The following is a 24,619-nucleotide window of genomic DNA, read 5'->3' on the forward strand; positions in this document are numbered from 1 at the left end:
CTATTGCCTTGCTGAGGCTGCCTCAGTCTCACTGTTGAGATCAGGGATGAAGACACTGAGCAGCACTGGTGCCAGTAGGGTGCTGGCACAGAGCACCAGCAGTGCTGCAGGTGCAGCCTGAGCAGCATCTCTGGGTTGTATCTGAATTTCTTTGGTGATCAGCTGCAGGGCAGCTCAGAATTGAAAAGCTACAACCTTAGCAGTGGGGCTCCAAGCAGAGTAGCCAAGAGGGCCAAGGGCATTCTGGGGTGGAACAAGACAAGTGTGGCCAGCAGGGTTTAGGGAGGTTCTTCTCGCCCTCTGCTCTGCCCTGCTGAGACCATACCTGGGATATTGAGTCCAGTTTGGGCTCATTTTCACCCCTAACTGGGTTTGCAAGAGGGAAGCAGCCTCCTGGCGCTGTGCCCAGGGCAGAGCTGCCACCCAGAACCACAGCCACTGATCAGATTTGCCACTTGTGCAAGATGCATGGAAATGTCCCCAAATCAGCACCTTGTTGCTCTTTTAATCTGCTGAGAGTTTGCCTCCAGGTAGAGCTTCAGCACTCCCAGAGTCATTTCTTGGCCGAGGCAGCCAACGCGGGTTGAGGATCTTCATTTGCTCGGTAAGAGGAGGGTTTACAGCAGCTGCTGGCTAGAAAATCAGCCAAGTGAACTCCACAATTTGCCTGTCCCTCTTTAATGTTTGATGGAAATCAAAGAGTAATTCTGTCTCTCTGCTTGCAATGGCATCCAGAACATGCTCATGGCTCAGTAATCTGCCTCTGAACGTTGCCGCTCCCCGCAGGAGCGCTGCAGACGCTCACCTCTGGGGTGGGCTGAGTGCTCTCACAGCCTGCTGCTGCCAGCACCAGCTTGGCTTCTTGCTTTGCTTTTTATTCCTTGCTGGTTTTGTCATCTTAGACTCTCCTCTCCATGCTGAAAGCTATTTGCAGCATCACAGAACCTCAAAGGTTGGAAGGGACCTGCGGGGATCACCCAGCCCTAGCCGCATGCCAAGGCAGTGCTGACCTGGCAGTGCTGGGTTAGTGCTTGGACTTGAGGGCCTTAAAGGTCTCTTCCAACCTAAATAATTCCATGGTTGTGTGATTTCAGGCTCACAGGATGTCAGGGGTTGCAAGAGACCTCCAGAGATCAGTGAGTTCAACCTCCCTGCCAGGGCAGGGTCATAGAAATGAGTGCAGGGCACACAGGAATGCAGCCAGCTGGGGTTGAAAGCCTCCAGAGAAGGAGACTCCACAGCCTCTCTGGGCAGCCTGCTCCATGGCTCTGGCACCCTCACTGTACAGAAGTTTCTCCTCATGTTGGGCTGAAACCTTTTCTGGCCCAGTTTGTAGCTGCTGCTCCTTGGCTTACTGCTGCTGGCCACTGAAAAGAGCTTGGGTCCAGCCACTTGACCCCCACCCCTCAGCTATTTCATACAATCACAGAGCCACAGACTCAAGCAGGCTGGCAGAGAGCTCCAGGCTCAGCCAGCCCAACCTAGCACCCAGCCCTGCCCAACCAACCAGACCATGGCACTCAGTGCCCCAGCCAGGCTCAGCTGCAACACCTCCAGCCACAGCCACTCCACCACCTCCCTGGGCAGCCCATTCCAGTGCCAATCACTCTCTCTGACAACAACTTCCTAACAACAGCCAGCCTAGACCTGCCCTGGCACAGCTTCAGGCTGTGTCCCCTTCTTCTGCTGCTGGCTGCCTGGCAGCAGAGCCCAACCCCACCTGGCTACAGCCTCCCTGCAGGCAGCTGCAGGCAGCAATCAGCTCTGCCCTGAGCCTCCTCTGCTGCAGGCTGCACCCCCCCAGCTCCCTCAGCCTCTCCTTACAGGGCTGTGATCAGATGCATACAAGGAGCAATGAGGTCTCCCTTCAGCTCTCTCTTCCCCACACTTAAACTCCCTCAAATCAGCCATCCTGAGGCATGCAAATTCCCGTGGGTGGCTCTGTGGGCAGCACCGAGACACTGCTAGGAGAGTCTGCAGCAGAACTGAAAGCCCTGCTGTATGCACAGCAAACCTGTGTGCATGGATTGCACAGAGCTCTGCTAATGCATCCCAGTGCTCTCTCCTGCTTCCTGCCATCACAGTCCCCAGAGCATTAATATTTTGGAAGCAGCTAATTTGTCATAGCAGCTACAGAAAACAAGCACAGGCTTCCCACCTCTACTCCACGGCACAGGGACCCAGGAGGGTTCTGCTTGCACAGAATCACAGAACCTGGGCTGCAGCACAGCCTTTGGCACCCTCTGGCACAAGCAGCTCCTGGCACAGCTGGCAGCTCCTGGCTTGGGCAGAGTCACTCTGCTATGAGTCAAGAACTGGCTGAAGGGCAGGGCCCAGAGAGTGGTGGTAAATGGTGCCACATCCAGCTGGCAGCTGGCACTGGTGCTGTGCCCCAGGGATTAGTGCTGGGCACAGTCCTGTTCAATGTCTTTAGTGATGATCTGGAGCAGGGGATTGAGTCCAGCAGCAGTGAGTTTGCAGATGGCACCAAGCTAGGAGCAGCTGTGGAGCTGTTGGAGGGTAGGAGAGCCCTGCAGAGGGACCTGGCCAGGCTGGATGGGTGGGCAGAGGCCAAGGGGATGAGACTGAACAAGGCCAAGGGCAGGGTTCTGCACTTTGGCCACAACAAGCCCAAGCAGCACTACAGGCTGGGGCCAGAGTGGCTGAGAGCAGGCAGGCAGAGAGGGAGCTGGGGGTGCTGGGACAGAGGAGCTGCAGAGGAGGCAGCAGTGCCCAGGTGGGCAGCAGAGCCAATGGCATCCTGGGCTGGCTGAGGAGCAGTGTGGGCAGCAGGACAAGGGAGGTTCTTGTGCCCCTGTGCTCAGCACTGCTCAGGCCACCCCTGCAGTGCTGTGTCCAGTTCTGGGCTCCTCCATTGCAGAGAGCTGCTGAGGTGCTGGAAGGTGTTTGGAGAAGGGCAGCAAGGCTGGGGAGGGGCCTGGAGCACAGCCCTGTGAGGAGAGGCTGAGGGAGCTGGGGGTTTTTGATCACATTGGGTGCTTCTGTGCTCCACAGCCTCCCTGGGAAACCTGTGCCAGTGTCTCACCACCCTCAACCTGTGCCAGTCTCTCACCACCCTCACTGCAAACAGCTTCTTCCTAACATCCAGTTCCAATCTCCCCTCTGCCACTTCAAACCCATTCCTCCTCCTCCTACCATTCCCAGACCTTGTCAATAGTCCCTCCCCAGCCCTCCTGCAGCCCCCTGCAGATCCTGCAAGGCCACTCCAAGCTCTCCTGGAAGCCTTCTCCTCTCCAGCCTGCACAGCCCCAACTCTCTCAGCCTGTGCTCAGAGCAGAGCTGCTGCAGCCCTCTCAGCATCTTGGTGGCCTCCTCTGGCCTGGCTCCAACACTTCCATGTCCTGCTTGTGCTGGGGGCTGCAGAACTGCCCCCAGGAGTGCAGGTGGGGTGTGAGGAGAGCAGAGCCAAGGGGCAGAATCCCCTCCCTTGCCCTGTGCCCACACTGCTCTGGCTGCAGCCCAGCACTAAGGTTTTTCCCCACGTTTTCCTGTGCCAGCTGCCCAGGTTTCCATGTTCACCCAGAGCATGCTCACTTTTAGGCTTCCAAACTGGGTCAACACCCCCAGAACGTTCACACCAAGCTGCAGTTCCTCAGCACAGCCTGGCAGGGCTTGTCAAAATGTTCTCATCTCTGAGTAAATTGGTGCTTGGAGCCAAACCAACAGCCTGGAAACCACGAGTGCCCTGCAAGCCATCAATTAGCCCTTCCATCAGGCTGAACTCGTGTCAAGGGAAAACTGCTGGCATTTGGCAAGAAGAAATCCAGCTCTGCCCTCGACTTACACGAGAGGGCAGCTCAGGAAGGACTCCACTTGCCTGAAGGAAGGGGTTTACTCTTGCTGTGCTATTTGATAAGACCCCACAGGGGAGCTCTGATGCCCTCAGCAGGCTCTGATTTAATTTGAGCATCCTCTGAGATGTCAAAGAGGTTTTTTTTTCCCCCATCCCTCATCAAGACAAAACAAAAAAATGCTTTGAGGAGTCCCCCAAAAAGTCCCTCCCAGAGCAACCCAAAGCTCCACACCAGGGGGGCAGAAGTTTGGATGTTAGGCTTGCCACAGCAAGCCCTGCTCCGAGCCAGGTGCTAAAGCAGCTCTCCAGCCCCTGTGGAATTTGCCTGCCCAGGGCTGTGTGCAGCTAAGAGGCAAATGCTGGGTGGCAGGGAATGGGAAAGATGCTTCCAGACATTGCATTGCACCTGGGGCTGGAAGCACAGAGTCACAGAGCCACAGAATCAGGCAGGCTGGCAAAGCACCAAGTCCAGCCTAGAACCCTGCTCTGCAAGACTCACCTCAAACCATGTCCCCGAGTGACACATCCAAACCACCCTTAAGCACATCCAGGCTGGGTGACTCCACCACCTCCCTGGGCAGCTCATTCCAGGCCCTGACCACTCTCTCCCTCAAAATCTTCTTCCTAATGTCCAATCTGAACCTCCCCAGCCTCAGCTTGAGGCCATTCCCCCTTGTTCTATCACTACTGACCTGTGCCCAGCAGGAGCCTCTCCCTGGCACTCAGTGCCTCATGCAGCCTCCTCTTCAGCACCTCCAGCCACGGCCACTCCACCACCTCCCTGGGCAGCCCATTCCAGTGCCAATCACTCTCTCTGACAACAACTTCCTCCTCACAGCCAGCCTAGACCTGCCCTGGCACAGCTTCAGGCTGTGTCCCCTTCTTCTGCTGCTGGCTGCCTGGCAGCAGAGCCCAACCCCACCTGGCTACAGCCTCCCTGCAGGCAGCTGCAGGCAGCAATCAGCTCTGCCCTGAGCCTCCTCTGCTGCAGGCTGCACCCCCCCAGCTCCCTCAGCCTCTCCTCACAGGGCTGTGCTCCAGGCCCCTCCCCAGCCTTGCTGCCCTTCTCCAAACACCTTCCAGCACCTCAGCAGCTCTCTGCAATGGAGGAGCCCAGAGCTGGACACAGCACTGCAGGGGTGGCCTGAGCAGTGCTGAGCACAGGGGCACAAGAACCTCCCTTGTCCTGCTGCCCACACTGCTCCTGAGCCAGCCCAGGATGCCATTGGCCTTCTTGGCATTCCCAAGTCATGCCCAAGTCAGCTCCTTGCCCCCTGCACAGGGCTGTGCAACGAAGAACCAAGGAGAGAGAGGAGCTGCCCCTTGCTGAAGAGAGATGTGCAAGAAGACAAATGTGGAGCAGCTGCAGGGTGGCTTCTGTGAGTCATCTGCTGAAAATAGCTGCTGATGGCAAAGGAAGAGCAGAGATTAGCCTGCAGGGCTGGCTTCTGAGTGAGGAACTTGCCTGCACAAGGCAGCATGATAACAGTTGGCACACCACAGAGCTGGGCTGGCAACGTCCTGCCAGGAGCCCTGCCAGTGCTGCTGCCAGAGAGCAGGCAGGAGGCTGGCAGGGAGCTGCTTTCCCACGACCTGCCCAGCTCTGGGTTGGCTTCTTGCTTTCAGGACTTCTAAATGCACTCAGCTTGTGCAGGAATGAAAAGGAGATGACAGCCAAGGGGAGCAGCTCAGCTGCTCCTCTCCCCTCTGCATGGCTCCCAGGGGGTGATGTGGGTTTGGGCAGCAGCCAAATAAGAGAATGGTTTAGGTTGGAAGGGACCTCAAAGCTCAGCCAGTTCCAAACCCCTGCCATAGGCAGGGACACCTCCCACTAGAACAGGTCACTGATGGCCTCATCCAGCCTGGTCCTGAACCCCTCCAGGGAGGTTGTGGAGCACAGAAGCACCCAATGTGATCAAAGATCACATTGGGTGCTTCTGTGCTCCACAACCTCCCTGGGAAACCTGTGCCAGTCTCTCACCACCCTCAACCTGTGCCAGTCTCTCACCACCCTCGCTGCAAACAACTTCTTCCTAACATCCACTTTCAATCTCCTCTCTGCCACTTCAAACCCATTCCTCCTCCTCCTCCTCTCATTCCCAGACCTTGTCAATAGTCCCTCCCCAGCCCTCCTGCAGCCCCCTGCAGATCCTGCAAGGCCACTCCAAGGTCTCCTGGAAGCCTTCTCCTCCATGCAGGCTGGGGAAGGATTATTCAGAAGGGGCTGTGGGCACAGGCTGAGGGCAATGGTTTGGCAGTGGAGCAGGGCAGAGTTAGGTTGGACATCAGGAGGGAGTTGTGCAGAGTGAGGGTGGGCAGAGCCTGGCACAGGTTGCCCAGGGCTGTGCTTGAGGCCCCATCCCTGCAGCCATTCAAGGTTGAGATTTATGTTGCCATGAGCAAGCAGCTCTAGTTGGAGATGTCCCTGAATTGGACAAGATGACCTCTGAGGGTCCCTTCCAACCCACTTCATCCTGTGGTTCTGTGATTCTGAGCCTCCTGCAGGAGTGCTGGGTTTGGGGCCCTGGCTGGGAGGCAGATGGAGTCCCCCTGTGGGGAGAAGGTTTCTCTGCTGCACACCTGTAGGAATTCAAGCCCTTGGCTCAGTCATCAATGTCCCCTGTAAGGGCTGGGCACTTGCAGGGAGAGAGGTGAAAACACCAAGGCACTCCTGCTCCTCTGAGAGGCTGAGGAGCCTGGAGCACAGCCCTGTGAGGAGAGGCTGAGGGAGCTGGGGGGGTGCAGCCTGCAGCAGAGGAGGCTCAGGGCAGAGCTGATTGCTGCCTGCAGCTGCCTGCAGGGAGGCTGTAGCCAGGTGGGGTTGGGCTCTGCTGCCAGGCAGCCAGCAGCAGAAGAAGGGGACACAGCCTGAAGCTGTGCCAGGGCAGGTCTAGGCTGGCTGTGAGGAGGAAGTTGTTGTCAGAGAGAGTGATTGGCACTGGAATGGGCTGCCCAGGGAGGTGGTGGAGTGGCTGTAGCTGGAGGTGTTGCAGCCAAGGCTGGCTGGGGCACTGAGTGCCATGGTCTGGTTGGTTGGGCAGGGCTGGGTGCTAGGTTGGGCTGGCTGAGCCTGGAGCTCTCTTCCAGCTCTCTTGACTCTGTGATTCTCTGCCATTGACCTTCCCTGCCAGCTGGGCACACTGCTGGCTCATGCCCAGCCAGCTGTCACCCAGCACTGCCAGGCCCCTTTCTGCCAGGCTGCTCTCCAGCCACTCCTCCCCCAGCCCATAGCTGCATGGGCTCATTGTTGCCAAAGTGTAAGACCTGCACTCAGCCTCGTTGAACCTCAGCCCATTGCCCTCAGCCCATCCACCCAGCCTGGCCAGGCCTCTCTGAGCTATCTTCCTGCCTTCCAGCAGACCCAATCTCCTCCAGGCTTGGGAGGTGGTGGAGTCACTGTGCCTGGAGTGTGTTCAGGGAGGCTGCATGGGGCATTAGTGCCATGGCCTGGGTCATTAGAAGGTGTTGGGGGTAGGCTGGAACCAGTGCTCTGTGGGGCATTAGTGCCATGGCCTGGGTCATTTGAAGGTGTTGGGGGTAGGCTGGAATCAGTGCTCTGTGGGGCATTAGTGCCATGGCCTGGGTCATTAGGAGGTGTTGGGGGTAGGCTGGAATCAGTGCTCTATGGGGCATTAGTGCCATGGCCTGGGTCATTAGAAGGTGTTGGGGGTAGGCTGGAATCAGTGCTCTCAAAGCTCTTTTCCCACCTGTTCAGTTCTGTGCTGCTGTGACTCTGTCTGATAAAGGCCAACAGAAAATGGATGCTGGCAGGCTGGCATGCATTAGCAGGCTGGATGCATTGGCAGGCTGGCATGTATTAGCAGGCTGGCATGCATTGTCAGGCTGACATGCATTGGCAGGCTGCATGCATTGGCAGACTGGCATGCATTGACAAGCTGCATGCATTGGCAGGCTGGCATGCATTGGCAGGCTGGCATGAACTAGCAGGCTGGCATGCATTAGGAGGCTGGCATGCACTAGCAGGTTGGCATGCATTGGCAGGCTACATGCATTGGCAGGCCGGCATGCATTGGCAGGCTGGCATGCACTGGCAGGCTGGCATACATTGGCAGGCTGCATGCATCAGCAGGCTGGCATGCTCTAGCAGGTTGGCATGCATTGGCAGGCTGGCACACATTGGCAGGCTGGCATGCATTGGCAGGCTGGCATGCATTGACAAGCTGCATGCATTGGCAGACTGGCATGCATCAGCAGGCTGGCATGCACTGGTAGGCTGGCATGCATTGGCAGGCTGGCACACATTGGCAGGCTGGCATACATCGGCAGGCTGGCATACATTGGCAGGCTGCATGCATTGGCAGGCTGGCATGCATTAGGAAGCTGGCATGCACTAGCAGGTTGGCATGCATTGGCAGGCTGCATGCATTGGCAGGCCGGCATGCATCGGCAGGCTGGCATGCACCAGCAGGCTGGCATGCATTGGCAGGCTGGCATGAACTAGCAGGCTGGCATGCATTGGCAGGCTGCATGCATTGGCGGGCCGGCATGCATCAGCAGGCTGGCATGCATTGGCAGGCTGGCATGCATCAGCAGGCTGGCATGCACTGACAAGCTGCATGCATTGGCAGGCTGGCATGCACTGGCAGGCTGGCATGAACTAGCAGGCTGGCATGCATTGGCAGGCTGGCATGCATTGGCAGGCTGGCATGAACTAGCAGGCTGGCATGCATTAGCAGGCTGGCATGCATTGGCAGGCTGGTATACATCGGCAGGCTGGCATGCATTGGCAGGCTGGCATGCACTGGCAGGCTTCATGCCTTGGCAGGCTGGTATACATCAGCAGGCTGGCATCCATCAGCAGGCTGGCATGCACTGGCAGGCTGGCTGACCTTCTGAGATGCCCCAGATGTGCCCACACACCTGACTGCACAGTGGGCGTTGCCCCCAGGCACAAGAGGAACCCCTGCAGAAGTGATGGAGCTCTGCTCTGAGGCTCGCTCAGCCAAACCTCCCCTCCCCTCCTTGGCTTCAGCTGGGCGCAGTCCCTCAGCATTGCTGTGCTGACTGCAGGCCAGAGCAGACAATCTCCAGTCACTCAGCCTGAGTGATCAATGAGTTCATTCACAACATCGATTCCTGGCCCTGCCTTGGAGCAGGCAAAGTGGAAAGAAGGCACTGGGAAGCTCTATATTTGGCAGAGAGAGGATGGATCCGTGGGGATGTTCATGAGCTCAGCACCAGGGCAGGATTAAAGGCTGAGTAACTGTGTCCTGTCCTACTCTTCTTCACCTTACACCCTCAGCAGCCACACCAGGCCCCATCACAGACCAGGGCTTGTCCTGCTGGAGAGCAGCACCACGGGGAAAGACCTTGGGGTGCTGATAGGCAGCAAGTGCTGCATGGGCCAGCAGTGTGCCCTTGTGGCTAAGAGGCATAGAATCATAGAACCATAGACCCAAGCAGGCTGGCAGAGAGCTCCAGGCTCAGCCAGCCCAACCTAGCACCCAGCCCTGCCCAACCAACCAGACCATGGCACTAAGTGCCCCAGCCAGGCTTGGCTGCAACACCTCCAGCCACGGCCACTCCACCACCTCCCTGGGCAGCCCATTCCAGTGCCAATCACTCTCTCTGACAACAACTTCCTAACACCATCCAGCGTGCTTGGAGCTGACTGTGCCTCTGTGCAGGTCCTTACCCACTGGGGGCTGGAGCTGTGAGTGCTCTGGGGACACAGACAGGGCTGCCACAGCCAGGAGGGCACAGCAGGTCCAGCAGCTGTCTGCAGCATGCCTCAGACTTCTTGTGTGCTCCTGCTGGGCAACCCTTCTCACTCCCAGGCTGCACAATTCCTTGCTCAGAGCACCACAGATCCAGAGAATCACTCAAGTAGAGAATCATTTTGGTTGAAAAAGACATTTAGGTTCATCCAGCCCAACCCTTCTCTCACTCTGCCAAGGCTGGGGCTAAGCCATGGCCCTCAGCACCACAGCTCTGCCTCTTGGAAACACCTCCAGGGATGGGCATCAACCACCTGTGCTAGGCTTTGAGAACCCTGTCAGGGAAGGGCTTTCATCTAATGTCCAACCTAAACCTCCCCTGGTGCTACTTGAGGCCATTTCCTCTTGTCCTGGGATGGGCTGCCCAGGGAGGTGGTGGAGTCACCATCTCTGGGGGTGTTCAACAAAACACTGCATGAGGCACTTGGTGCCATGGTCTGGTTGACTGGATAGGGCTGGGGGATAGGTTGGGCTGGATGAGCTTGGAGGTCTCTTCCAACCTGCCTGATTCTATGATTGCCTAACAAAATCTCCACTCTCACTCTCCCCTCTCCCAGCTCAAAGCCATTGTCCCTCCTGTTGGCACTCCCAGCCCTTGGCAAAAGTCCCTCCCCAGCTCTCCTGCAGCCCCCCAGGGCACATGAAGGCTGCTCTGAGGTCTCCCTGGAGCCTTCTCTTCTCCAGGCTGAACAACCCCAGCTCTCCCAACCTGTCCTCATAGGGGAGGTTCTTCAGCCCTCTGATCATTGTTGTGGCCACCTCTCACCCCTCACCAACAGCTCCAGGTCCTTCTTGTGCTGGGGACAGCAGAAGTGGCCACAGCACTCTGGGTGGGGTCTCACCAGAGAAGAGCAGAAGAGAAGAATCACTGCCCACATCCTACTCAAGACTGGGCTTTGGGTCAGCAGCTTCCCTGCCAGCCTCTAATTCCAGGCCCTGTCCACTTAAAGCTGAGAGGTGGCAGTGGAGCCAAGGCTGCAGCAGTGTCCCCTGGGTCACAGCACCTGCAGATAAAGCTGAGAGGTGGCAGTGGAGCCAAGGCTGCAGCAGTGTCCCCAGGGTCACACCACCTGCAGATAAAGCTGAGAGGTGGCAGTGGAGCCAAGGCTGCAGCAGTGTCCCCAGGGTCACACCACCTGCAGATAAAGCTGAGAGGTGACAGAGGAGCCAAGGCTGCAGCAGTGTCCCCAGGGTCACAGCACCTGCAGGTAAAGCTGAGAGGTGGCAGTGGAGCCAAGGCTGCAGCAGTGTCCCCAGGGTCACACCACCTGCAGATAAAGCTGAGAGGTGGCAGCAGTGTCCCCAGGGTCATAGCACTGCAGATAAAGCTGAGGGGTGGCAGTGGAGCCAAGGCTGCAGCAGTGTCCCCTGGGTCACACCACCTGCAGATAAAGCTGAGAGGTGACAGTGGAGCCAAGGCTGCAGCAGTGTCCCCTGGGTCACACCACCTGTAAGTAAAGCTGAGAGGTGACAGTGGGGCTAAGGCTGCAGCAGTGTCCTCAGGGTCACACCACCTGCAGATAAAGCTGAGAGGTGGCAGCAGTGTCCCCAGGGTCACACCACCTGCAGGTGAAGCTGAGAGGTGGCAGTGGAGCCAAGGCTGCAGCAGTGTCCCCTGGGTCACACCACCTGCAGGTAAAGCTGAGAGGTGACAGTGGAGCCAAGGCTGCAGCAGTGTCCCCAGGGTCACACCACCTACAGGTGAAGCTGAGAGGTGACAGAGGAGCCAAGGCTGCAGCAGTGTCCCCTGGGTCACACCACCTGTAAGTAAAGCTGAGAGGTGACAGTGGGGCTAAGGCTGCAGCAGTGTCCCCAGGGTTACACCACCTGCAGATAAAGCTGAGAGGTGGCAGCAATGTCCCCAGGGTCACACCACCTGCAGGTGAAGCTGAGAGGTGACAGTGGAGCCAAGGCTGTAGCAGTGTCCCCAGGGTCACACCACCTGCAGGTAAAGCTGAGAGGTGGCAGCAGTGTCCCCAGGGTCACACCACCTGCAGGTAAAGCTGAGAGGTGGCAGCAGTGTCCCCAGGGTCACACCACCTGCAGGTAAAGCTGAGAGGTGGCAGCAGTGTCCCCAGGGTCATAGCACAGCAGACAAAGCTGAGAGGTGACAGTGGGGCTAAGGCTGCAGCAGTGTCCCCAGGGTCACACCACCTGCAGGTAAAGCTGAGAGGTGACAGAGGAGCCAAGGCTGCAGCAGTGTCCCCAGGGTCATAGCACTGCAGACAAAGCTGAGAGGTGACAGAGGAGCCAAGGCTGCAGCAGTGTCCCCAGGGTCATAGCACTGCAGACAAAGCTGAGAGGTGACAGTGGGCCAAGGCTGCAGCAGTGTCCCCAGGGTCACATCACCTGCAAACAGAGCACAGCATCAACTGATGCTCCTTAGGAGGCTTCTGTGCTGCTGATCTGGTGCTGCACTTCCATTTCCAATCCAGGATGGGTGCCAAGATGAAGCCTGTTTGCCTGCTGCTGATTCTCTCTTCCTTTCATACTGCAGAATAACCTCAATAAGAAGTCAGAGCCTTTTTTTCCCCCTTCCCTGGGTCTTCATTTCCCTTTTCTCTCTTTTTCCCCTCCAGACTGCACAGTTGCAGCTTCCACACTGGGCTGGCTCAGGGAGGCAGCATTTAATTGAATCAGTGACAGTGATTAACAAAGCTGCTATATTGGGAAAGGTTAAATGGGGAGTTTGGAGATGAGAAGGCTCCCAGGAGACCTCCATGTGGCCTTCCAGTATCTGAAGTGGCTTACAGGAAAGCTGGGGAGGGACTTTTTAGGGTATTAGGTAGTGATAGGATTTGGGGGAATGGAGCAAAACTAGAAGTGGGTAGATCCAGATTGGATGTTTGGAAGAAGTTCTTCACCATGAGGGTGGTGAGACACTGGCAGAGCTTGCTCAGGGAGGTGGTGGAAGCCTCATCCTTGGAGGTCACAGCCTCACAGGATGTTAGGGGCTGGAAGGGACCCAAGGAGATCATCCAGTCCAACCCCCTGCCAGAGCAGGACCACACAATCCAGCTCAGGGCACACAGAACACATCCAGACAGGCCTGGAAGGGCTCCACAGAAGGAGACTCCACAACCTCTCTGGGCAGCCTGTGCCAGGGCTCTGGCACCCTTCCAGGCAAGAAGTTCCCCCTTGTGCTGAGCTGGAACCTCCTGTGCTGCAGCTTCCATCCATTGCTGCTTGTCCTGTCCCAGGCAGCAGTGAGCAGAGCCTGTCCCCCCCTCCTGACCCCCAGCCCTCAGACAGTTACAGACATTGATTCAATCCCCTCTCAGTCTTCTCTTCTCCAGACTAAGCAGCCCCAGGGCCCTCAGCCTCTCCTCACCAGGCAGTGCCCTCCTGTCCCCTCCTCATCCTCCTAGCCCTCTGCTGGACCCTCTCCAGCAGATCCCTGTCCCTCTGCAACTGGGGAGCCCAAACCTGAAGGCAGTATTCAAGATGAGGTCTGAGCAGGACAGAGCAGAGGGGCAGGAGAAGCTCCCTTGCTCTGCTGGACACACTCTGCTTAATGCACCCCAAGATGTGGCTCTGAGCAACATGATCTAACGTGAGGTGTCCCTGCCCATGGCAGCAGAGTGACCCTTGGGGTCCCTTCCAGCCCAGCCAGTGCTGTGGTTCTAAGACTCTATGAAAACATCACCCACTTGGTGGGGGTGCTTGGTAAATGAAGGTAGGGAAAGCAGGCAGGATGCAGAGGAGGGCTGAAGGAGAGAGCCTGGCAGGAGCCCATCCCTCTGCAGCTCTGACATCGCAGGCTTCTCCCAACCACATTGGGTACTTCTGTGCTCTACAACCTCCCTGGGCAACCTGTGCCAGTGTCTCACCACCCTCAACCTGTGCCAGTCTCTCACCACCCTCACTGCAAAGAGCCCTTTCCTAACATCCACTTTCAACCTCCCCTCTACCACTTCAAACCCATTCCTCCTCCTCCTCTCATTCCCAGACCTTGTCAATAGTCCCTCCCCAGCCCTCCTGCAGCCCCCTGCAGATCCTGCAAGGCCACTCCAAGCTCTCCTGGAAGCCTTCTCCTCTCCAGGCTGCACAGCCCCAACTCTCTCAGCCTGTGCTCAGAGCAGAGCTGCTGCAGCCCTCTCAGCATCTTGGTGGCCTCCTCTGGACTGGCTCCAACACTTCCATGTGCTGCTTGTGCTGAGGGCTCCAGAACTGCCCCCAGGAGTGCAGGTGGGGTGTGAGGAGAGCAGAGCCAAGGGGCACAATCCCCTAGGGTGCCTCTGGCAGGACAAGGCAGTGACCTTGAGGCACAGGAGTGGCATCTCCTGCAATGGAGCCCACTCACTGTCATGGAATCACACAAAGGGGTGGGTTAGAAGGGACCTTGAAGCTCAAGACCTTGAAGTTCCAATCCCCTGCCATGGGCAAGGGCACCTCCCACTAGAACAGGTTGCTCCAGGTCTTATCCAGCCTGGTCCTGAACACCTCCACAACCTCCCTGGGCAAACCTGTGCCAGTGTCTCCCCATCCTCACTCTCAACAATCTCTTCCACATCTCCACTCTCACTTTCAACCTCCAGGGAGGTGGTGGAGCACAGAAGCACCCCATGTGATCTTTGATCACATGGGGTGCTTCTGTGCTCCACCACCTCCCTGGGCAAACCTGTGCCAGTGTCTCACCACCCTCAACCTGTGCCAGTGTCTCACCAACACAGAAGTTGCTGAGAGGAGCCTGGAGCTGACTCCAGCTTCCTGCAGAAGGAAGAGGAGCAGGAGCTGACCTTTAAAACTCAATTGCATCAGGCATGGAGTTGGCTGAGAGCTTTCCTCCTAGGAAGTGGGGGCTGATTTACACTTTGCAGGCAGAGACTTTGCTACCTGTGTAGAGATGTTCTGCCAAATCCTCAGCTCCTTTTAGGGCTACAAATTAAACCTCCTTCTTGGTGCTTTTAATTAACTTTTATTTGCTTGACATTTCACTTTTATGGTCCCTCAGCAGCCTGAGGCTCCTGGCATTAGAAGCTCATGGAAGGAAAGCCAAGTGACAGACTCTGCACAGAGGGATTTTTTTGCTCTCACATCACTACCAATGGTTTTCACTGAGGAGGGAGGGAAAGTGGCTCCCAAAGAAATCACCTCAGTGGTTTCATTGAGTCCAAGCAGTGGTTGGGGTGGAGATCCTGGAGGTCATTGAGTCCAAATAGTAGTTGGGATGGAGACCTTGGAGGTCATTGAGTCCAAGCAGTGGTTGGATTTCAGACCTTACAGGTCATTGAGTCCAGGCAGTGGTTGGGTTGGAGACCTTAGAGGTCATTGAGTGCAAGCAGTGCTTGGAGACCTTGGAGGTCATTGAGTCCAAGCAGTGGTTGGGTTGGAGACCTTAGAGGTCATTGAGTGCAAGCAGTGGTTGGAGACCTTAGAGGTCATTGAGTCCAGGCAGTGGTTGAGTTGGAGATATTAGAGGTCATTGAGTCCAAGAAGTGGTTGGGATGGAGACCTTGGAGGTCATTGAGTCCAAGCAGTGGTTGGATTTGAGACCTTACAGGTCATTGAGTCCAGGCAGTGGTTGGGTTGGAGACCTTAGAGGTCATTGAGTGCAAGCAGTGGTTGAGTTGGAGACCTTAGAGGTCATTGAGTGCAAGCAGTGGTGGAGACCTTGGAGGTCATAGAATCCAACCAGTGATTGGGTTGGAGACCTTAGAGGTCATTGAGTCCAGGCAGTGGTTGAGTTGGAGATATTAGAGGTCATTGAGTCAAGAAGTGGTTGAGTTGGAGACCTTAGAGGTCATTGAGTCCAGGCAGTGGTTGAGTTGGAGATATTAGAGGTCATTGAGTGCAAGCAGTGGTTGAGTTGGAGACCTTAGAGGTCATTGAGTGCAAGCAGTGGTTGGAGACCTTAGAGGTCATTGAGTCCAGGCAGTGGTTGAGTTGGAGATATTAGAGGTCATTGAGTCAAGAAGTGGTTGAGTTGGAGACGTTAGAGGTCATTGAGTCCAAGAAGTGGTTGGGATGGAGACCTTGGAGGTCATTGAGTCCAAGCAGTGGTTGGATTTGAGACCTTACAGGTCATTGAGTCCAGGCAGTGGTTGGGTTGGAGACCTTAGAGGTCATTGAGTGCAAGCAGTGCTTGGAGACCTTGGAGGTCATTGAGTCCAGGCAGTGGTTGGGTTGGAGACCTTAGAGGTCATTGAGTGCAAGCAGTGGTTGGAGACCTTGGAGGTCATAGAATCCAACCAGTGATTGGGTTGGAGACCTTAGAGGTCATTGAGTCCAGGCAGTGGTTGAGTTGGAGATATTAGAGGTCATTGAGTTAAGAAGTGTTTGAGTTGGAGACGTTAGAGGTCATTGAGTCCAAGAAGTGGTTGGGATGGAGACCTTGGAGGTCATTGAGTCCAAGCAGTGGTTGGATTTGAGACCTTACAGGTCACTGAGTCCAGGCAGTGGTTGGGATTGAGACCTTGGAGGTCATAGAATCAAAGCAGTGGTTGGGATGGATACCTTAGAGGTTGTTGAGTCCAAGTAGGGGTTGGAGACCTTGGAAGTCATAGAATTCAGCCAGTGGTTGGATTGGAGACCTTAGAGGTCACTGAGTCCAAGCAGTGGTTGTGGTGGAGACCTTAGAGGTCATTGAGTCCAAGCAGTGGCTGGGTTGGAGACCTTGAAGGTCATCATTGAGTCCAAGCAGTGGTTGGGGTGGAGACTTTGGAGGCCACTGAGTCCAAGCAGTGACCCAGGTCCCATCACTTGCAGATCCAACCACGCCATGCAAAGCACAGCCAGGAGCAGTGGATGAGAAAGCAGTGGATGCTAAACCAGACCCACTCTGCTTCTGGCTGAGATCTCCAGGCACCAGGAAGGGAGCAGAGAAAGAGGACAATGCTTCTATGGCTGGAAAGCAAGCATTTCTGTCCTGGGTGATTGAGAAGCTGGGTGTAGCTGCTCCCCTAAGTGACTGCATTGCAGAATCAGAGTGTCAGGGGCTAGGAGGGACCTCCAAAGCTCAGCCAGTCCAACTCCTGCCAGAGCAGGGGCACCCAGAGCAGGTCACACAGGAACACAGCCAGGTAGGGTTTGAGTATCTGCAGAGAGGGAGACTCCACAGCCCCCCTGGACAGCCTGTGCCAGGCTTCTGCCACCTCCTCATGTTCCCATGGCACTTCCTATGCCTCAGCTTCCACCACTGCCTCTTGTGCTGGCATTGGGCATCACCCAGCAGAGCCTGGCTGCTGCCTCCTGGCACTCCCCTGCACATACTGATAGCCACTGATGAGGACACCTCTCAGTTTCCTCTTCTCCAAGCTGAAGAGCCCCAGCTCCCTCAGGCTCCCCTCATAAGAGACATGCTCCATTCCCTTCAGCATCTTGGAGGGACTATTGACAAGGGCTTGTAATGACAGGACAGGGAGGAATGGGATTAAACTGGCAGAGGGGAGGTATAAACTGGGTGCTAGGAAGAAGTTGTTTGCAGTGAGGGTGGAGAGAGACTGGCACAGGCTGAGGGTGGTGAGAGACTGGCACAGGTTGCCCAGGGAGGTTGTGGAGTCTCCCTCTCTGGAGATACTCAAACCCCACCTGGCTGTGTTCCTGTGTGATCTGCTCTGGGTGCCCCTGCTCTGGCAGGGGTTGGACTGGCTGAGCTATGGAGGTCCCTTCCAGCCCCTGGCATTCTGTGATGCTGTGGAACCCTTCTCTGGTCACAGAATCACAGACTCAGGCAGGGCTGGAAGGGACCACAAGGAGCAGCCAGTGCCAACCCCCTGCCATGCCCAGGGACACCCTACCCTAGAGCAGGCTGCACACAGCCTCAGCCAGCCTGGCCTCAAACACCTCCAGCCATGGGGCCTCAACCCCCTCCCTGGGCAACCCATTCCAGCCTCTCACCACTCTCCTGCTCAACAACTTCCTCCTCACCTCCAGCCTCACTCTCCCCACCTCCACCTTTGCTCCATTCCCCCCACTCCTGCCACTCCCTCACAGCCTCAAAAGTCCCTCCCCAGCTTTTTTGGAGCCCCCTTCAGATGCTGGAAGGCCACAAGAAGATCCCCTGGGAGCCTCCTCTGCTGCAGCCTGCACAGCCCCAACTCTTTCAGCCTCCAGCCCAGGCACCTGCAGCCATCAAGAGCACCCAGGAGGCAGTGTCCTGCTCTGGTGCTGAGGTGCTCACGCTGCAGAAGCTCATAAGTGGAGGAGAAGAGAAGGGTTGCATAGGGATGCTGCAGAAACTTCCAGCTGAAAGGCAGAGCTGCTTGCTCTGAGCTTGCTCCCCGGGAGATGGGAGCAGGAACCTCTCTCTCCCCAGGCACCCCAAAGCTTTGGCTGCACTGTTCGTTGGTGTCACCCTCACATTTGGAGGGCTGTCAGCTGCCTCGTGGCTCACAGGCTGACATTTCTGCCTCTGCTCTTGGAGACTTGGCTCTCCCCCAGCCAGCTGCCAGCAGCAGGGCCCAAGGTGCCTGCACAGGGTCTGCAGCTCTGTGCCTGCAGTCCCAACCATTCCTCTCCTTCTGCAGCAGCCTGCACTCATCGACATTGATCTTCCAGGCTGGCAGAGCAGTGCTAAGCAGGAGCTGCTCCTGCTGAGGGCTCTCTGCTTTTCCTTCTCCTTCCCTTTATTCTTCTTCCTCAAACAGGCCTTTGGGAGACTGCCTCAGCACAGCAACACTTTGTTTGGGTGCCAGATCCTCCTCTCAGCAGGGAGCAGCCAGGAGGCTCGGAGCCCTCTGCCAGGGGAGCCCTCTGCTTCTCTGCAGCTCTCAACCCCCAGCAGCCCTCTGGCAGCCAAAGGCAGCAAAGACCAATCTTATTCCCAGCCCGAAGTGCTGATTTCCCCTCTCCTGTGCAGGCTTCAGCTCCACAAGGGCCACCCCAGCTCACAGACATCACTTTGGTCCAGGTCTCTCCCCACAGAATCCTCACACAGAAAGCCTCTGCTCTGCCTCCCTGGCTCCAAAACAGACTTTTTCAAACCAAAATCTAAGCCAAGGTGTGGAGGGAGGAGGAGGAAGAGGAGCAGTCTAGCTCTGAGTCTGAGTAAGACACAAAGAGCAGCCAACCTGCCTGCTTCTTGGCACCCTGGCAGGGGCAGGGCTGTCTGTATGCCTGCTGGCTCCCTGCCCCCTTGCAGAGCACATTGGGTACCCAGAAACACGAGAGACATTTGAGTCACTGCTGCTCTGGAGAGCTCTTGTCTTGCTCTCTGAGCAGCACTGCTCTCAGAGCTGCCATGGCAGGGTCCATTTCTTCTGGAGCAGTCAGAGAATCCCAGAATCAGGCAGGGCTGGAAGGGAGCACAAGGAGCAGGCAGTGCCAACCCCCTGCCATGCCCAGGGACACCCTACCCTAGAGCAGGCTGCACACAGCCTCAGCCAGCCTGGCCTCAAACACCTCCAGCCATGGGGCCTCAACCACCTCCCTGGGCAACCCCTGCCAGCCTCTCACCACTCTCCTGCTCAACAACTTCCTCCTCACCTCCAGCCTCACTCTCCCCACCTCCAGCTGTGCTCCATTCCCCCCACTCCTGCCACTCCCTCACAGCCTCAGAAGTCCCTCCCCAGCTCTTTTGGAGCCCCCTTCAGATGCTGGAAGGCCACAAGAAGGTGCCCTGGGAGCCTCCTCTGCTGCAGCCTGCACAGCCCCAACTCTTTCAGGCTGTGCTCACAGCAGAGCTGCTGCAGCCTCTGAGCATCCTCCTGGCCCTGCTCTGGACACTCTCCAGCATCTCCACAGCCCTCTTGTCCCAGGGGCTCCAGAGCTGGATGCAGCACTCCAGGTGAGGTCTCACCCATCCAGCCTGGCCATGTGCCCCTGCAGGGCTCTGTGCTGAACTGAGGCTTGCTCTGTACAAGAACATTCAGAAGGATTCAGCTGCAGGCTGAGGGCAGTCAGAGTGAGGACATGAAGGGGCTCTGGTTGATTGCCTGAATGCAATCAAGAGCAACTCAAGTCCACTGTCTGCAGGAGGTGAGAGGTCGCTGGCCTCAAACACCTCCAGCCATGGGGCCTCAACCCCCTCCCTGGGCAACCCATTCCAGCCTCTCACCACTCTCCTGCTCAGCAACTTCCTCCTCCCCTCCAGCCTCACTCTCCCCACCTCCACCTTTGCTCCATTTTGCTCCTGCCTCCTGCTCTCCAACAAGCCTGCCTCTTAAATACCTGTGTCAGGCAGAGCTCAGCACATCCCATCCAGCTCTGATCTGGGCCCTGCTGGAACAGAGCCTTGCCAGTGGCACAGCTTCTCCTGAGGGTTTTGCAATGGTGCATGTGCAGCAGAGGGGGAAAGGAAGGTGGCAGGCCTGAGGAGAGCTCTAGAGCTGCTTGCATCCCCGAGCCTCACACAGCCACCTTCTCAAGGCTGATAGCCCTGGGAGCTGAAGCAGGCTGAAAAGGTGCCTGACTCAGCCCAGCAATGAAACAGTTTCCCTCTTCCAGAGGGGTTTGGAGACCACACTCAGCACCCATGCCTCAGAATGACCTCCAGAGATCATCCAGTCCAGAGCAGCTCCAGTGAGCACTTGGCAGAGTATCACAGAGTGGCTGGAAGGGACCTCCAGAGATCACCCAGTCCAGAGCAGCTCCAATCAGCACTTGGCAGAGTATCACAGAGTGGTAGGGGCTGGAAGGGACCTCCAGAGATCACCCAGTCCAGAGCAGCTCCAATCAGCATTTGGCAGAGTATCACAGAGTGGTAGGGGCTGGAAGGGACCTCCAGAGATCACCCAGTCCAGAGCAGCTCCAGTGAGCACTTGGCAGAGTATCTCAGAGTGGTAGGGGCTGGAAGGGACCTCGAGTTCAACCTCCCTGCGAGAGCAACATCAACCAGGAACACATCCAGGAAGGACTGGAAAGGATCCAGAGAAGGAAACTCCACCACCAGCTCCAGGTGGAATTATGGACTACCAGCAGGGCAAGGGAGGAGATTCTGCCCCTTGGCTCTGCTCTCCTGGAGCCCTGGGTGCAGTTCTGGAGCCCCCAGCACAAGCAGGACATGGAAGTGTTGGAGCCAGGCCAGAGGAGCCACCAAGATGCTGAGAGGGCTGCAGCAGCTCTGCTGTGAGGACAGGCTGAGAGAGTTGGGGCTGTGCAGCCTGGAGAGGAGAAGGCTTCCAGGAGAGCTTGGAGTGGCCTTGCAGGATCTGCAGGGGGCTGCAGGAGGGCTGGGGAGGGACTATTGACAAGGTCTGGGAATGGGAGGAGGAGGAGGAATGGGTTTGAAGTGGCAGAGGGGAGATTGGAACTGGATGTTAGGAAGAAGTTGTTTGCAGTGAGGGTGGTGAGAGACTGGCACAGGTTGAGGGTGGTGAGAGACTGGCACAGGTTGCTCAGGGAGGTGGTGGAGCACAGAAGCACCCAATGTGATCAAAGATCACATTGGGTGCTTCTGTGCTCCACCACCTCCCTGGAGGTGTTCAGGACCAGGCTGGATGAGGCCATCAGTGACCTGTTCTAGTGGGAGGTGTCCCTGCCTATGGCAGAGGGTTGGAACTGTCTGAGCTGTGAGGTCCCTTCCAATCTAAACCATTCTCTGATTCTATGATTCAATGATTCCATGATCTGGTGGCACCTGGGTCCATCCATCCACAGCAGTGGGCACTTGGTGGTGGAAGCCAAAGGCATCCTGGCTGGGATCAGAAATGCTGTGGCCAGCAGGATCAGGGAGGGCTCCAATCTCAGCCAGCCCAACCTAGCACCCAGCCCTGCCCAACCAACCAGACCATGGCACTAAGTACCCCAGCCAGGCTTGGCTGCAACCCCTCCAGCCACAGCCACTCCACTCCAGCCAGAGTGGTCAGGCACTGGGATGAGCTGCCCAGGGAGGTGCTGGAGTCACCCACCCTGGCTGTGTTTCAAGGTGGTTTGGCTGTGGTCCTTGGGGCTGTGGTTTAGGGTGAGCCTTGCAGAGCAGGGCTCTGGATTTGGCTTGGGGATCCTGAGGGACCTTGCCAGCCTGGATGTTTCTGTGATCCTATGCTTGTGAACCTGCCAGAGGCTCAAGCCTTGCCCAGGCTGCAGTGCCCACCACCCTCTTTTGACATCTCTTGGTGGCAGAGCTCTCCCCCTCCACCCAGGTCCCCACGTTTATAGCAGACACACTCTTCACATCCCATTGGAAAGCTGGTGAGAAGCCAGGGGAGAGCCAGGAGGATGCTGAGGGGACTGCAGCATCTGTCTTAGGCGAGCCCTGGGGCTGTTTATCCTGAGGAAGGGCAGCCTGAGAGGGAACCTGAGCAATGCTGATGGCTAGCTGAAGGGTGAGTGCCAGGAGGATGGGGCCAGACTCTCCTCACTGGTGCCCAGTGACAGGACAAGGGCAATGGACACAGACTGGGACACAGGAGGCTAAAAATAGACATAAGGGAAAAGAAGTCTTGACTTTGAGGGTGGCAGAGCCCTGAAGCAGGCTGCCCAGAAAGCCTGAGGGGTCTCCACTCTGCAGGCATTCCAGACCTTCCTGGATTTGTTCCTGCTCTAGGAGGGAAGTTGGACTCAGTGACCCCCTTCCAAGAGGCACCATTCAGTGAGGCTGTGAGGCTGCCCAGTGCCTCCTCTGCCAAGGGGCTCCAGGAACAAGGAGAGCTGCAGCAGGAAGCCTGGAGGGGGTGTGCCTCTGCTCAGTGCCCTCAGCAGGCTTATCAGTGAGTCCAGGAAAGATCTGGTGCTTGCTTCAACCCTTCCCTTGACCCTCCTGGGCCCGAGGAAATTGGCATCTCAGCCCAGGTTTGCACCAGGCTCTGCCAAGCTCTGCTAGTAGTGGAATTTCGACTTGATTCTGCCTGCCACATTTCTCTGCTGGCAAAAGAGAAGAGCTGGCTCTGGCCAGCCTGGCCTGTGCTTGCCAGCTGGGCTCAGTCTGCTCCCTGCAGCAGCTCTGCAGCTCTGCCTGTGTTGTGCTGCAGTGGGCAAATTTCTGGGCACAGACAAAGCTGGATTGCCAGCTGCCAGCTCTGCCTGGGCACAGGCCTCAGCTGGGGCAGCCTGGCAGGCTCTCCTGCTGCTGCCTCTGGCACAACTCCTCTGTTCCCCAGCTCCCCACTCCTGCCAATGGGGACAGCTGACCTCAGATGGGTTGGCTCCAGAGCTGACTTTTCACACCATGCAGTTTTCATCAGCCTACAGCTGCCTGCCTTGCACTTTGAGGAGCAAAATGTGAGCCAGCAAACCCCCAAGCATGGCTCTCTGCTCATGCAAGCTAAGCCACACAGCCTTCTAAGGGAGACTTCCAAGTGAAGATATCCTCTTCAGTAGCTTTGCTGATGATCTGGAGCAGGGGATTGAGTCCTGCAGCAGTGAGTTTGCAGATGGCACCAAGCTAGGAGCAGCTGTGGAGCTGTTGGAGGGCAGCAGAGCCCTGCAGAGCGACCTGGCCAGGCTGAATGGGTGGGCAGAGGCCAAGGGGATGAGACTGAACAAGGCCAAGGGCATGAGACTGAACAAGGCCAAGGGCATGAGACTGAACAAGGCCAAGGGCAGGGTTCTGCACTTTGGCCACAACAACCCCAAGCAGCACTACAGGCTGGGGCCAGAGTGGCTGAGAGCAGGCAAGCAGAGAGGGAGCTGGGGGTGCTGGCAGAGAGCAGCTGCAGAGGAGGCAGCAGTGCCCAGGTGGGCAGCAGAGCCAATGGCATCCTGGGCTGGCTGAGGAGCAGTGTGGGCAGCAGGACAAGGGAGGTTCTTGTGCCCCTGTGCTCAGCACTGCTCAGGCCACCCCTGCAGTGCTGTGTCCAGCTCTGGGCTCCTCCATTGCAGAGAGCTACTGAGGTGCTGGAAGGTGTTTGGAGAAGGGCAGCAAGGCTGGGGAGGGGCCTGGAGCACAGCCCTGTGAGGAGAGGCTGAGGGAGCTGGGGGGGTGCAGCCTGCAGCAGAGGAGGCTCAGGGCAGAGCTCATTGCTGCCTGCAGCTGCCTGCAGGGAGGCTGTAGCCAGGTGGGGTTGGGCTCTGCTGCCAGGCAGCCAGCAGCAGAAGAAGGGGACACAGCCTGAAGCTGTGCCAGGGCAGGTCTAGGCTGGATGTTGTTAGGAAGTTGCTGTCAGAGAGAGTGATTGGCATTGGAATGGGCTGCCCAGGGAGGTGGTGGAGTGGCTGTGGCTGGAGGTGTTGCAGCCAAGCCTGGCTGGGGCACTGAGTGCCATGGTCTGGTTGGTTGGGCAGGGCTGGGTGCTAGGTTGGGCTGGCTGAGCCTGGAGCTCTCTGCCAGCCTGCTTGAGTCTGTGATTCTATGACTCCTCTGCAGCCCTTTGGCCAGGCCCCAGCAGCATTCTCAGGGCAATGCTGCTCTGTGGTCGGTAAAGAGCCCCCCCAAGGGGCAGCACTTTGCAGCTAATGGTTCGTTTGAACCAAGTACTGAATGCTGAAGGGACCTGTGTAAGGAGGAGCTGCTCTCAGGAGGACAAGAAGGAGCTGTTGCAAGATCACAGTATTCCCAGAAAGGAATTTGCATCAGAACTGGAAACCTGTTGGCCAGAAATTCATCCCAAAGGTTCAGTTTTGGGCCCCTCAGTCCCAGAAGGACACCTGCCCCAACTCCCACAGCACAGCTGGAAGGAGAAAGGCATCTCCTGAGCCAAGAAGTGACCTTGGCAGTGAGTCTGAGCTTGCCAAGCTGGAGTGTCCCAGGCAGCAGCAGCAGCAAATGCATGCTCAGAGTCAGGGTTGGAAATAAAACCACTCACACTGCCCCCAAATTAATTGGCAATCAGAAGAATTAAGGTGATTATGTAGAAGGAATTAAGAGAAAAGCATCTGAAAGCATCTCCTTTGCTGCCTCTCACTGAAGGTGTTTCAGGGCATTGTTCTGCAATCCAATCCAGGTTCTCAGCTGGTAGAACAATTATCGACCTGAAGAGGCTTAACCCTGCTTAAAGCCGAAGCAATCTGCTGAGCAAACATCTCCTCCTGCTTGCTGGAACTGATTTGCAATTCCCCTCATGTCTGCTGCTTTAGGCAGGGATTTTTCTGCTGCTCAGGCTAGCAGGGAGCAGGCAGCAGCTTCTAGGGGAGCCTAAAGCCCTGTAGGGTTTAGACTCCCTCTATGGGAACAGGCTGAAGGAGCTGGGGCAGGTCACACCCTGTGCCTCTGTGGTGAGCCACAGCCTCCCTGCAGGTGTTGGAGGCC

The sequence above is a fragment of the Pogoniulus pusillus genome, chromosome 19, assembly GCF_015220805.1.
Source record: "Pogoniulus pusillus isolate bPogPus1 chromosome 19, bPogPus1.pri, whole genome shotgun sequence".
Taxonomy (NCBI): domain Eukaryota; kingdom Metazoa; phylum Chordata; class Aves; order Piciformes; family Lybiidae; genus Pogoniulus; species Pogoniulus pusillus.